Here is a 15,743-nt window from a genome sequence, read left to right on the forward strand (position 1 = left end):
ACGGGTTTGTTTTACGGAAACAAAATCCTGAACTTTATTTTTTGACACCCTAACTATTAGGTCGTTACATATGCTTCTTGATCTAGAGCTGCCAGTAAATAACACCAAAGAGGGTTTGCTAATCATTTATACTTCTAGCAAAATAATCTAGATTTGTTAGGTTAATCTCAATCCACTCCTCTAGTTTGATAGTGAAGAATTCATGTCTCATCTCTTTCTTGATTACTGCCAACCATGTACTCACAGCTGGTGTGCATAATCCCAGGACATGGCTTATGCTCTCTATCAATAGTCCACAAACTTTTCATCTAGTATCAATAGATAGATGCATTCTTGTTCTGCTCTCATTAGTAAGGACCCTATTTAAAAATTTGACCTAAGAAAACTTGTACCTTTTGAGGTCTTAGTAAATGCCAAAACCAATGCCAGTTTTTTCGACCCTAGCTGTTTCCACTCTATAAATGAAAGAATAAGCAGATTGAATTGAAAACTTGTGATTTTTATTCTTGCCCTATCCAACAAAATCACCCATATCACAAACAAAAAAAGGCTTATAAGATGCAATGCGCGAAACCATAGGTGGTGAAAACATATCTACTATCAACTCCCAGTTCTAATCTCCACTTGATGAAACCATTTCCATAACAGGAACATGTTCAATAGGTATAATTATAAGTTGTGTACAAACATTCATTAGAGGACCACATTCCTTCACCCAAGTATCTCTCCAAAAATCAACATCTAAACCCTTTCCAGCATTCCATACAACATTTTCCTGTACTTTGCTCCAGATCCTACAAATACCTTTCCAAAGTCAATAAACATTACCAAGATGTAAGATAATTGGCACCTTGTCCATCCATTTATATTTCAAACGAAGAACCTAAACCCATATCTACTCAGGCTTTCTAATAAGATTATAACCAATCTTCATAAGGAACGCATCATTCTGGCAATCAATTTTCTTGAACCCAAGATCACCATTTTTTGTGTCTTTGTAGAGATCTTTCGACTTGACAAGGTTTATCCTTTACTTCTCATCAGTGTGCCCCCAAACAAAATTAAGGATAATTTTTCCATCTCAGAGAATAATCCTTTTGGAATGACCGTCGATTGCATGATATACATGGATATAACTCGTTAAAATTAATTTCTAAAGTAATTCTTCCCGCCAAAGAAGAGCAACTTAGCTTTTCACCCAGATAGTCCTTTCCTTATATTATCCACCATATAATAAGTATCTTTATTCACTCTCTAATGTAGAAGTGGGATAACTAGATACTTATCCAAATAATCTACATATGAATAACAAAGGCCACAACTAATGCTCCCTTTCAAGTCATTAGGAATATTTTTAGATGTTAAATACGACTCTTATTTTTAGTAAAATTTAAAAAATAATCTTTCAGTTAAACTCTGTTTACTTGTTTCAATCAAACACTAATTAGTTTAAATTATTTTATTATTATTTGACCTATGAATTTAGCCTATAAATAGGCTCTTTTACAATCTTAGAAAAATACACCCATTAGAGATTAGAACTCATAACACATTTAGAGAATTTTGTGTTTACGTTTTGAGGGTTCTTTGTTTTCAAGTTTTCGGGGTTTAGTCTTTATCTCCATCTTTTGTACTCTTTGTTCTTTTTCCATTATAGTAAAATTATCTTTGCCCGTGGTTTTTTATCCTCTTTGGAGGGTTTTTTTCACGTTAAATTTGTGTGTTCAATTTCTCAATTTATTCCGCTATTTTTCTTATTCGTTATTTAATCGGGTCGATTCTAACAAGTGGTATCAGAGCTCATTCAATTTTCATAGATCAACCAATTCACAACAACAAGGTTTGAAATTGATAAGTTCAATAGTGTGACAAATTTCAATGCATGGCAAGTTCGATTTATAGCAATTCTAGTTTAATCCGGTTTGAAAAGGTTGTTACCGGAAAAAGCCGGAATCTAAATAAAATAGAATGGCAAGAGCTTGATGAAAAGGCTTTGTCTGCAATCCATTTGTGCCTTGTGAATACGGTATTGCAGGAGGTATTGATGGAGAAAACCTCATCGACCTTATGGAAAATGTTAGAAACTCTTTATGCGACTAAGTCTCTCCGCTAACAGCTTTAGTGTTGAAACGTCTATTTACGTTTCGCATGAGCGAAGGTGAGCTTCTTAGAGATCACATTAGTCAATTCATTACACTTTTAGATGATTTAAAGAATGTTGAGGTTCATATTGATGATGAAGATCAAGCTATGCTATTATTGTGCTCTTTACCTCCTTCATACAAGTCTTTCAAGGAGATCCTAATTTATGGAAGAGACAAACTCTCGTTCAAAGATGTGAAGGGTCATTTGTTGAGTAGAGACAAACTCGACAATGAGCTTCATTTGGATAGCAAGACAGATAGGCAAGTTTTCGTTTTGATAGCATCAAAGAAACGAGAAAAAGGTGTCGCTATTGTAAAAAGTTAGGTCACGCCAAAGTAGATTGTTATAAACTGCGAAATAAAAGAGTCTGAGAGTAACGAAGAAGATGTTTCTAGTGCTAATTTGGCCGATGAAAATGGTGATGATTTCTTGTTAGTGTCAACAGCGATAACTCCAAGTCACGCCTCGAGTTGATCCTAGATTCGGGATGTTCTTTCTAATCATTTATACTTCTAGCAAAATAATCTAGATTTGTTAGGTTAATCTCAATCCACTCCTCTAGTTTGATAGTGAAGAATTCATGTCTCATCTCTTTCTTGATTACTGCCAACCATGTACTCACAGCTGGTGTGCATAATCCCAGGACATGGCTTATGCTCTCTATCAATAGTCCACAAACTTTTCATCTAGTATCAATAGATAGATGCATTCTTGTTCTGCTCTCATTAGTAAGGACCCTATTTAAAAAATTTGACCTAAGAAAAACTTGTACCTTTTGAGGTCTTAGTAAATGCCAAAACCAATGCCAGTTTTTTCGACCCTAACTGTTTCCACTCTATAAATGAAAGAATAAGCAGATTGAATTGAAAACTTGTGATTTTTATTCTTGCCCTATCCAACAAAATCACCCATATCACAAACAAAAAAGGCTTATAAGATGCAATGCGAAACCATAGGTGGTGAAAACATATCTACTATCAACTCCCAGTTCTAATCTCCACTTGATGAAACCATTTCCATAACAGGAACATGTTCAATAGGTATAATTATAAGTTGTGTACAAACATTCATTAGAGGACCACATTCCTTCACCCAAGTATCTCTCCAAAATCAACATCTAAACCCTTTCCAAAGATTCCATACAACATTTTCCCAGACTTTGCTCCAGATCCTACAAATACCTTTCCAAAGTCAATAAACATTACCAAGATGTAAGATAATTGGCACCTTGTCCATCCATTTATATTTCAAACGAAGAACCTAAACCCATATCTACTCAGGCTTTCTAATAAGATTATAACCAATCTTCATAAGGAACGCATCATTCTGGCAATCAATTTTCTTGAACCCAAGATCACCATTTTTTGTGTCTTTGTAGAGATCTTTCGACTTGACAAGGTTTATCCTTTACTTCTCATCAGTGTGCCCCCAAACAAAATTAAGGATAATTTTTCCATCTCAGAGAATAATCCTTTTGGAATGACCGTCGATTGCATGATATACATGGATATAACTGTTAAAATTAATTTCTCTAAAGTAATTCTTCCTGCCAGCAAGAGCAACTTAGCTTTTCACCCAGATAGTCCTTTCCTTATATTATCCACCATATAATAAGTATCTTTATTCACTCTCTAATGTAGAAGTGGGATAACTAGATACTTATCCAAATAATCTACATATGAATAACAAAGGCCACAACTAATGCTCCCTTTCAAGTCATTAGGAATATTTTTAGATGTTAAATACGACTCTTATTTTTAGTAAAATTTAAAAATAATCTTTCAGCTTAAACTCATTTACTTGTTTCAATCAAACACTAATTAGTTTAAATTATTTTATTATTATTTGACCTATGAATTTAGCCTATAAATAGGCTCTTTTACAATCTTAGAAAAATACACCCATTAGAGATTAGAACTCATAACACATTTAGAGAATTTTGTGTTTACGCTTTGAGGTTCTTTGTTTTCAAGTTTTCGGTTTAGTCTTTATCTCCATCTTTTGTACTCTTTGTTCTTTTTCCATTATAGTAAAATTATCTTTGCCCGTGGTTTTTTATCCTCTTTGGAGGGTTTTTTTCACGTTAAATTTGTGTGTTCAATTTCTCAATTTATTCCGCTATTTTTCTTATTCGTTATTTAATCGGGTCGATTCTAACAAGTGGTATCAGAGCTCATTCAATTTTCATAGATCAACCAATTCACAACAACAAGGTTTGAAATTGATAAGTTCAATAGTGTGACAAATTTCAATCTGTGGCAAGTTCAGACGATAGCAATTCTAGTTTAATCCGGTTTGAAAAAGGTTGTTACCGGGAAAAAGCCTGGGAATCTAAATAAAACAGAATGGCAAGAGCTTGATGAAAAGGCTTTGTCTGCAATCCATTTGTGCCTTGTGAATACGGTATTGCAGGAGGTATTGATGGAGAAAACCTCATCGACCTTATGGAAAATGTTAGAAACTCTTTATGCGACTAAGTCTCTCTGGCTAACAGTTTAGTGTTGAAACGTCTATTTACGTTTCGCATGAGCGAAGGTGAGCTTCTTAGAGATCACATTAGTCAATTCATTACACTTTTAGATGATTTAAAGAATGTTGAGGTTCATATTGATGATGAAGATCAAGCTATGCTATTATTGTGCTCTTTACCTCCTTCATACAAGTCTTTCAAGGAGATCCTAATTTATGGAAGAGACAAACTCTCGTTCAAAGATGTGAAGGGTCATTTGTTGAGTAGAGACAAACTCGACAATGAGCTTCATTTGGATAGCAAGACAGATAGGCAAGTTTTCGTTTTGATAGCATCAAAGAAACGAGAAAAAAGGTGTCGCTATTGTAAAAAGTTAGGTCACGTCAAAGTAGATTGTTATAAACTGCGAAATAAAAGAGCTGCTGAGAGTAACGAAGAAGATGTTTCTAGTGCTAATTTGGCCGATGAAAATGGTGATGATTTCTTGTTAGTGTCAACAAGCGATAACTCCAAGTCACGTCTGAGTTGATCCTAGATTCAGGATGTTCTTTCCACATATGTCCCAATAGAGAATGGTTCTCCACATACAGTTCGGTTGAAGGTGAAGTTGTACGCATAGGAAACGATTCATCTAGTAAGGTAATTGGTATTGGTACTGATATGATCCGACTCGGTTGGTTGAGTCGAATTCACGTAGTTGCCCGATCGTAGACGAGAAGAGTCATTCCTGCCTCGGTTTTGGAAGTAGAAGTGAATGGATAGGTTTGAATAAGCGGAAGGTTTCAATAAGTGTAAGAATAGTGATAGGTTCGGCTAAGGGTAGAAAAGATGGTTGTTTGAAGGGTGGTTCAGTTTTGGTAATGAAAGAAAGAATTTGGGAAAATGGGGATGGATTAACGAACTTAACGTCAGGAATGATTCAACACTAAAAAGTGTCACCCTGGTTCCTATATTGTTAAGATGGAAAGATGGATAGAAGGATAGGTGAACGCCACATCAAGAATGGTGATAAATTCAAACAAGGTCGATTGACGCCACTAGCACAAACTAGATAAGTCTTTCGAAACTTGTACGAGATATGAGAGGAAGCAACCTCACAAGAACAATGTTCATTAACAAATTGGCAAAAAGTCCTTTTACAATGAAATAAACAAACTATTTATAGACTATCATATAGTAGCCGAATGGACAAATTAGCTATCTTAAAGACTAAGTAAATTCGGCCATGAACTAACTAGAATGTTCTAGAATGAAAACATTAATTAGCTAAGTCTTGATTGGCTGATGGGAGTGTATTGAACAGCTTCATGTATAAGCAAAAGTACTTGAATGTATGTAAAGCTTTGGAAGCTAAATAGATTGTCTAGGTTCGGCCATGGAATGCATGTAGCTTCCAAGAGGTGTCTCTTGGCCGAATAGGTGCATAGAAACTCTAAAGGTCCTCCCACATTCATTCGGCTATTCATGGAACTTGAAAGGGAGCTTGAATCTGGCCATACATGAACTTGTATTAAATGACATGCATACATTCATGTGTGCCGTCCAAAGGAGATGTATTCTTCATATCCATTGCATCCAATTAATTCTCCATGTACATGAATATAATTCCTCCAAGCATTGAACTGAACCATGCATGAACCTTCTCATTCAATGAACAAACCCGTACATGCACTTAGCCATTAATGTACCTCTACATTCGGCTGAACCTAAAAAGAAATAAAAACACAATTAAAAAAAATATAATTATTTATATAATCATAATTTAAACAGCAACTAGACAACTTAAATGACACTAACTAAATTCGAACATATTAATTAAAAGTCAACTAGCATGTTAAATTCGGCTAGCTCAAATAATCAAAAATACTTAATGAACTAATTTGAGCTAGGGAAATCGGCATGAGCTGTAGAATATTTAATTAAAAACAAAGTTAAAACTTAGTTTATTGAAATGAAAAAGAAATGAGCTGAAACTAACTAAAATCAAGCTCAAACGAGCTAAAACGAGCTCAAATGAGTTGGTTGGAGCTAAATTGAGCTGGGGGAGCTGGAGAAGAGCTAAAGTTGGCTTGCAAAAGAGTGCATTGGGTCTTCAAAAAAGTGTCCGTAGCTTTTCCAACGTCTAGGGCCTTGTTCTCTTCCAAAATGCGCATCACCAAAGCTGATAAAGCGTTTTGAAATTGCTTGGTTCGAGCTCGAGTCATGGGGCCTTTTAGAAGCTCGATTAGTTCTTAATTTGCATTTGAGGATGCCTCGGACGTGCTTACATTAGGTACTGTTAAAATTAAGATGCACGATGAGACGATTAGGACACTCTCAGATGTCAGGTATGTATCTGATTTACAAAAGAATCTTATCTCCTTGAGTATTTTAGACTTGAAAAGATGCAGAATTAACATCAAGTCGAGTGGTATTAAAGTATCTCGTGGAGCTCTCGTTTTGTTAAAAGGTAAAATAACCAACAGTTTTTATATTCTAGAAGGTTCTACAGTGACCAGTGAAATCGGAAGTCCCTTATCCGTTACGGAGTTGAAGTCAACTATTTTGGAGCAGAGGCAACTTGGTCATAGGAGGGAGAAAGGTATGACCGTTTCGTTGAAGAAAGGTTCTCTTTTGGATGTAGGTTTTAAAAAGTTAAGGCACTGTGTTCTTGAAAATCAGACCCAGGTTAGTTTTGATTTGACAGTGTACAAGTCGAAGGCTAGAAGTCTTCCAGTTTCTAAGCATAAATTCAACTCAGTTAATTCACTGCATAGTTCAAGATAGGCTCGTGGTAGGCTTTGACAAAGGTGGCATTGTGGAAATATGAGTCAAGATGGAGATTTGTTAAATATGACTCTTATTTTTAGTCAAATTTAAAAAATAATTTTTCAGTTAAACTCTGTTTACTTGTTTCAATAAAACACTGATTAGTTTAAATTATTTTATTATTATTTAACCTATGAATTTAGCCTATAAATAGGTTCTTTTACATCCTTATAAAAATACACCCATTATAGATTAGAACTCATAACACATTTAGAGAATTTTGTTTTTACGTTTTGAGGGTTCTCTGTTTTCGGGGTTTAGTCTTTATCTCTATCTTTTGTACTCTTTGTTCTTTTTCCATTATAGTAAAATTATCTTTGCCCGTGGTTTTTTATCCTCTTTGGAAGGGTTTTTCCACGTTAAATTTGTTACATCTTCAGTTGAACTTTTAAATCAACTAAACTTGTAAATCTTATATGAGATTATCTATATTTGTTTTTTATAAAATATGCTACTCGCTGTTTTGGTGGTTCTTAGTATTTCTATGGGCCAAACCAATGGGTCATGGGGTTTGCTACTATATTGAGCAGTGAGACATTATTGATTATAATAAGTTAGAAGATAAATTTGCTTATTGGTTGATGCTCTTTTACTTGTATGTCGTGGGTATTTTTGTGATTTTTTTTCGCTTTATAAATGCTTTGTCTTTGCCTTTTCATCTCTGTTTTTAGTTTAAGATGTATGCTTCTTTTTACTTCTATTTTAGTGTGTTTTGTCATGGTTTTCGGTTTCACCTTTAGAGAATCACTGTTTCATTCCTTATTGGAAGCGATAGATGTTAGTGGTTAGAGAATCACTTTTTTTATTCCTTATTGCCTTTTTATCTCTGCTTTTAGTTTAAGATGTATGCTTCTTTTTACTTCTATCTTTAATTAATGCAGATGAGCAATGCTTCTTTTTACAGTCAGTTTCTGTTTCTTTGTCATGGATGGATGTATTTATTGGAATATGGGACTAAGTAACTTAATACAAAGAAATTTTACATATGTTTTTCTATGCCTTTTAGATCACCTTTAATTTTAGCATGACAAAAGCCCTCTCGCTAGGTTTTTCACCATTGTTGTTTGCTATCGCTTTCATTTAGGTGTCAACTTTATTGACAACAATGTGGGAAATAAGAGCTCGTCAAAAGGGTGGAGAGAAAGGTCGCCAAATCTAATGCTTGAACAAGGTAACCTCCAGTTTGTCTAAACCATCCACCATGGCACGATAGGAAGAAAATTAGTAGAAAACGTATTTCTTTCCTTCTTTCTTTTCCACCGCTTCGGTGCTTTCTGCGACATGTTCTGTCGATTACGGACATGACGAATTTTGTAGTCATCATGAATTTCGAGTTAATATTATAGGCGGTCTAATTTAACATTGTAGTAAACATTATATTTGATAATTTTGGATATGATATATAAGAAAAACGATTAAAATACTGACATGATATGAACATCTCAAACAATAATTTGTATGGCGAAAATGGTAAAATTTCCATATTAAGAAGATATAATGGAATTAAGTATGGCGAAACGGTAAAATCCATTTATAAACCAATAATTTGTATGGGAAAATGGTTGAAACAAATGGTCAAGGTATTTAGTTGGCGGTAACATCTTATAAATGTTAACTATCAATAATGGAGGAAAAGATAAAAGCTCCATGTCTAGTAGTGTAATCTTTTATTTTCTTTGACACGTTGAAAATGTAGGAGGATCTGTTGTTTCACACCGCTATGGAATCCAAATTATGTTGCTCAGGAGGTTTTCACTCATGAACTCGAAAAATAATTAGTCGTATTGTTGCAACTCTTCTTTTTTTTTTTTGCCTTTTCATTACGGTATCGATATTTTTAATTTCGGTGTTCAAAGATAAAGGTTATGATGGTACATCATCGATATTTGGTCTTCTGAGTTATTCTCTTTGCTCTCATGGTCGGTTATTTGCCTTTTGATGAGCCAAGCCTTATAGGCTTGTATAAGAAAGTAAGTACCTCTGATTTGGCTAGTCTTTTAGATGAGAACTTCATTAAAATTGTTTGTACCTTGATAAATTTTAGATCCGGGAGGCTTCTTTCAACCGTCCATCATGGTTTTCATCTGGTGCTAGGAATTTGATTAAGCGTATTCTTGATCCAAACCCTCTTACGTAAGTTTCAAATTCAATTCATCCTATGAAAATTTGTGATTACATGCAATCTTTGATCACAGATAAGCTTTAGCGCGTGCATTTTGGTTGAAATTTCGCATGTTCTTTTGGCAACAGATAACTATTCTTGAAATTCTACAAGAAGAATGGTTCAATAAAGGGTACAAGTCACCAAAATTTGAGCAAGATGAGGATGTAAATCTTGATGATAATATCTTATATTTTACATGGTTATGATTTAAGTCCTTATTTCATTGATATCTTTATATTCAATCTAATTTTTATTATTTATTTTAGTTTTGATTCTAAATTTTTATTTTAATATTTTTAATTAAAATTTTAATAGAAAATTTAATTTGATAATGAATTTTAATAGAAAATTTTATATTTATATCATGGATATTATTCTTCTCAATATTTTGATAATGTATTTTAATTTTTATATTTTTTATGACTTTTATAATATTTTTTTTTTAAAATTTCATTACCTTTGGTGGTGTTTTTGGGTAAAGTGTCGCTAAAGTTCATGACCTTTAGCGGCGTTTTTTTTAAAATAAACGCCAAAAACTTTAGTGGCGCTGTCTATAGCGGCGTTTTTTACGGCGTTTGTAAAAATGCCGCAAATAGTTTTAGCGGCACTTAAAAGCACCGCTAAAGACCTTAAAAAACGCCGCTAAAAGTCAATTTTAGTATATGTTGCGTTTGGCTCATAGAGATTAGAACTCATAACACATTTAGAGAATTTTGTGTTTACGTTTTAAGGGTTCTCTGTTTTCAGGTTTTCGGGGTTTAGTCTTTATCTCCATCTTTTGTACTCTTTGTTCTTTTGCCATTACAGTAAAATTATCTTTACCCGTGGTTTTTTATCCTCTTTGGAGGGGTTTTTTCACGTTAAATTTGTGTGTTTAATTTTTCTATTTATTTCGCTATTTTTCTTGTTCGTTACTTAATCGGGTCGATCCTAACATTAGAGGCGCTTTTAGTATTAATGTTTGGCTCATAATATTAATGTTGGAGTCAAGAAAAGGGGTGGAAACCTATAAAAATACTCTCAAGAAATGGACCTTGTATCTCTCATTTGTTCTTTGTCGATGACTTGGTCTTATTTAGTGAGGCGTCCTTTGACCAGATGTTGATTATGAAAAAAATGATTGAAAGTTTTTGAAGCAGTTTTGGGCACCAAGTCAATGCACAAAAAATCTAATTTTTTTCCTCTAATGTTAGAATCGACCCGATTAAGTAACGAACAAGAAAAATAGCGAAATAAATAGAAAAATTAAACACACAAATTTAACGTGAAAAAACCCCTCCAAAGAGGATAAAAAACCACGGGCAAAGATAATTTTACTATAATGGCAAAAGAACAAAGAGTACAAAAGATGGAGATAAAGACTAAACCCCGAAAACCTGAAAACAGAGAACCCTTAAAACGTAAACACAAAATTCTCTAAATGTGTTATGAGTTCTAATCTCTATGAGCCAAACGCAACATATACTAAAATTGACTTTAGCTATTTTTTAAGGTCTTTAGCGGTGCTTTTAAGTGTCATTAAACTATTTATGCATTTTTACAAACGCCAGAAAAAACGCCGCTATAGACAAATACACTAAAGTTTTTGCTTATTTTAAAAACGCCGCTAAAGGTCATGAACTTTAGCGACACTTTTTACCCAAAAACACCACCAAAGGTAATGAAATTTTAAAAAAAATATTATAAAAGTCATAAAAATATAAAAAATTAAAATACATTATCAAAATATTGAGAAGAATAATATCCATGATATAAATATAAAAATTTTCTATTAAAATTATTATCAAATTAAATTTTCTATTAAAATTTTAACTAAAAATATTAAAATAAAAATAAAATTTAGAATCAAAACTAAAATAAATAATAAAATTAGATTGAATATAAAGATATCAATGAAATAAGGACTTAAATCATAACCATGTAAAATATAAGATATTATCATCAAGATTTACATCCTCATCTTGCTCAAATTTTGGTGACTTGTACCCTTTATTGAACCATTCTTCTTGTAGAATTTCAAGAATAGTTATATCGCCAAAAAGAACATGCAAATTTCAACTAAAATGCACGCTTAAAGCTTATATCGTGATCAAAGATTGCATGTAATCACAAATTTTCATAGGATGAATTGAATTTGAAACTTACGTAAGAGGGTTTGGATCAAGAATACGCTTAATCAAATTCCTAGCACCGATGAAAACCATGATGGACAAATGAAAGAAGCCTCCCAGATCTAAAATTTATCAAGGTACAAACAATTTTAATGAAGTTCTCATCTAAAAAGACTAGCCAAATCAGAGGGTACTTACTTTCTTATACAAGTTTATAAGGCTTGGCTCATCAAAAGGCAAATAACCAACCATGAGAGCAAAGAGAATAACTCCAAGAAGACCAAATATCGATGATGTACCATCATAACCTTTATCTTTGAACACCAAATTAAAAATATCGATACCGTAATGAAAAGGCAAAAAAAAAAAAGAAGAGTTGCAAAGAATACAATTAATTATTTTCTCGAGTTCATGAGTGAAAACCTCCTGAGCAACATAATTTGATTCCCGCAAGCAAGGTGAAGCAACCCGTCCTCCTACATTTTCAACGTGTCAAAGAAAATAAAAGATTACACTACTAGACATGGAGCTTTCTATCTTTTCCTCCATTATTGATAGTTAACATTTATAAGATGTTACTGCCAACTAAATACCTTGACCATTTGTTTCAACCATTTTCCCATACAAATTATTGGTTTATAAATGGATTTTACCGTTCGCCATATTGAATTCCATTATATCTTCTTAATATGGAAATTTTACCATTTTCGCCATACAAATTATTGTTTGAGATGTTCATATCATGCTGTATTTTAATCGTTTTTCTTATATATCATATCCAAAATTATCAAATATAATGTTTACTACAATGTTAAATTAGACTGCCTATAATATTAACTCAAATTCATGATGACTATAAATTCGCCATGTCCGTAATCGATGTAACATGTCGCAGAAAGCATCGAATCTGTGAAAAGAAAGAAGGAAAGAAATACGCTTACTAATTTTCTTCCTATCGTGCCATGGTAGATGGTTTAGACAAACCGAGGTTACCTTGTGTCTCAAGATTAGATTTGGCGACTTTTCTCTCCACCCTTTTGACGAGCTCTTATTTCCCACATTGTCACAATAAAGTTGACACCTAAATGAAAGCGATAGCAAAGAATAATGGTGAAAAAACCTAGCAGAGAGGGCTTTTGTCATGCTAAAATTAAAGGTGATCTAAAAGGCATAGAAAAACATATGTAAAATTTCTTTGTATTAAGTTACTTAGTCCCATATTCCAATAAATACATCCATCCATGACAAAGAAACAGAAACCGACTGTAAAAGAAGCATTGCTCACTCCATTAATTAAAGATAGAAGTAAAAAGAAGCATACATCTTAAACTAAAAACAGAGATAAAAAGGCAATAAGGAATAAAACAGTGATTCTCTAACCACTAACATCTATCGTTTCCAATAAGGAATGAAACAGTGATTCTCTAAAGGTGAAACCGAAAACCATGACAAAAACACACTAAAAATAGAAGTAAAAAGAAGCATACATCTTAAACTAAAAACAGAGATGAAAAGGCAAAGACAAAGCATTTATAAAGCAGAAAAAAAAATCACAAAAATACCCACTGACATACAAGTAAAAGAGCATCAACCAATAAGCAAATTTATCTTCTAACTTATTATAATCAATAATGTCTCACTGCTCAATATAGTAGCAAACCCCATGACCCATTGGTTTGGCCCATAGAAATACTAAGAACCACCAAAACAGCGAGTAGCATATTTTATAAAAAACAAATATAGATAATCTCATATAAGATTTACAAGTTTAGTTGATTTAAAAGTTCAACTGAAGATGTAACAATATAGAATCATTAGTCATTCACACTTTATTTGCTAAATTATAGTAGATATATAGATAATAGCACTAACCAAACCATCATTATCATTTGGGACATTCTCAAATCATCAAAACTAGTTTCAACCACCTAGGGTTGATGAATGAGATTACTACCTAAGGTCAGTAATGTTAGTTCCATTTTAGTCTACGTAGGCAAGGCAGAAGAAAAAAAGGAGGAAACTGCTAAAAGGAATTTATGACTGATTATCGGTACATATTAATCTATAAGCTTCTTTAGCTTCCACAAAATCTCTACTTGCTTCATCATGGGAAAATTCATCAGCCCAAGAAGCACCTGCAGTGTATTGTTGCTGATATTCTATTGCCCGGTTCTCTGATCCTGGTTTGACCTGATTATCATCAATGATAAGTTCGCCACTACTCATCTTGGATACAAATTGAAGAAATTTTGAATTCTGCATGCCCTAAAACATACAGCACATAAGTGCATATATTAACTCATGCATAGTAACGATTATATCATTAAGAGCTATCTTTGACACATTGCAAGTATTCAGCCAAACAGTTTTAAATAACCCAAAACTTAGGATCACCGTTTTGAGAGAGTGTATGTACAAGCATCTTAGTCTGTTGAATTGCAACCAAACTTTCTATATTTCCCCCTCTCATTTGATCTACAGATGTTAACTAAGCTTGTTCCTGTATGTTTTAGCTCATTATTTGTGTTATGCAAGAAAAACAGGCTAAAAGGTGACATGTATGTAAAGACTACTCAAAGCATGAGATAGTAGCAGAAAGAAAAGGAAAGATAAAACCAAAATTGGAAGGTATATCCATTTGCAATAGCACAAGGAGTTAGATATACTTCCCTGGTAAAAACACATTAGCATGTCCTTTCAAATTTGCACATGATGCATTCGTAGAGAAACCTACATATCGAATAAAGCAGTGATAAATAAATATATCTGAAACGAAAAAATAAAGATGAACAGGCAAAGACAAAGGATTTATAAAGAAGAAAACAAAAAAATCATAACAAAAACCAACTGAAATACAAGTAATAATGAATAGATCTGAAACTAAAACAAAATGAAATGGCAAAGACAAAGACAAAGTACAAGTGATGATTCATACCTCAAAGCAGTTCCGATGAAGCAAAGAATTTCAAAAAATCATAAAAACCAGAAACGGCAGAGAAAACCTAGTGTAGCGTCTTTCTGTGTTTTTTTTTTGGCATTCGGTGACCCAAAACTAGAAAAAAATGAGAGGAAGAAATTCAAAACAGACACAGAGAGAGAGAGGGAGTCGGCGAATAAATAGGGTACCATGGATAAAAGAGATAGACTTGAGGATTCAAATTTCGAATAATGGAAGGAAATAGACCTTTGATCGGAGGTAAGACGCCCGAAGGTGTTGATGGCGCGGAAGTGTCTAGGGTTTGTTACGAAAGGACAAGAAAGGGAAAGAGAATAAATAAAACGAAAGAGAGGATTAACAGAGATCAAAGAATGGAAAAACAACAGAGAATAAAAGGGGAAATAAATAAAGGAAAATAAATTGCACGCTTTACTCTCAAATCCGTAGAAGCACGATCGATTATAACTCAATTTTTGTGGCGTTTTAAAACGCCACTATTGATTAATTTTAAATTTTTAAGTTTTTAGTTTTAAATTTAAATTTTTATTTTTAAATTTTAATTTTTAATATTTTAATTTTAATTTTTGAGTTTATTTTATTTCAGTTTAATGTGTAATTGTAGACATGAAATTCTAATTGTGGTTTAAATGTATAGTTAAAACTTTAATTTTGATTTAATCATACACATTTAAAAAATAAATACATCAATATATTTTATATTGAATAAATATAAATATTTATGTATCCATGTAATATATAAATATAAAATGATGTTATGTCAATAATTGTGTAAAAGAAAATGAAAAAAGCGTGGAGACACAAATATATATTTTAAAAAGAAAATGAGTTACAATTAAAAAACATGGAGACACAAATGAGTGCAGAGAATTTTTGTTCAGATAAATAAATATATTTTTAATTAATCAAGATAGATAAATATTAAAATAGTATAAACAAAAACTATTAATAAAATTTAAAGGTAAACTTATCATTTAAAACATTTTCACAAAATATCCCTTCAATCCATTAAACAATATAACACCTTATTAATATATAAAAATATTTTTTATCAAAATCAAGATATCTATTATTGATAACAATAATTAA

The 15,743-nt window shown here is 32.6% G+C and overlaps 1 long non-coding RNA gene across 2 annotated transcripts; it reads right to left on the reverse strand.

Moving 5' to 3' along the window:
• Positions 1-12,739: 12,739 nt before the first annotated feature.
• On the reverse strand, positions 12,740-15,105 carry LOC108453822 (uncharacterized). 2 transcript variants are annotated; one of them, XR_001866639.2, is made up of 4 exons: positions 14,883-15,105; positions 14,634-14,750; positions 13,834-14,428; positions 12,740-12,779 (listed from the first exon to the last, which is right to left on the reverse strand). It is a non-coding gene; the product is annotated as an uncharacterized LOC108453822 (long non-coding RNA). The 2 variants fall into 2 exon arrangements; XR_008282643.1 differs by lacking the exon at positions 12,740-12,779 and having other exon boundaries at positions 13,421-14,428.
• Positions 15,106-15,743: the final 638 nt, after the last annotated feature.

The sequence above is a fragment of the Gossypium arboreum genome, chromosome 5 (assembly GCF_025698485.1).
Source record: "Gossypium arboreum isolate Shixiya-1 chromosome 5, ASM2569848v2, whole genome shotgun sequence".
Lineage (NCBI taxonomy): Eukaryota > Viridiplantae > Streptophyta > Magnoliopsida > Malvales > Malvaceae > Gossypium > Gossypium arboreum.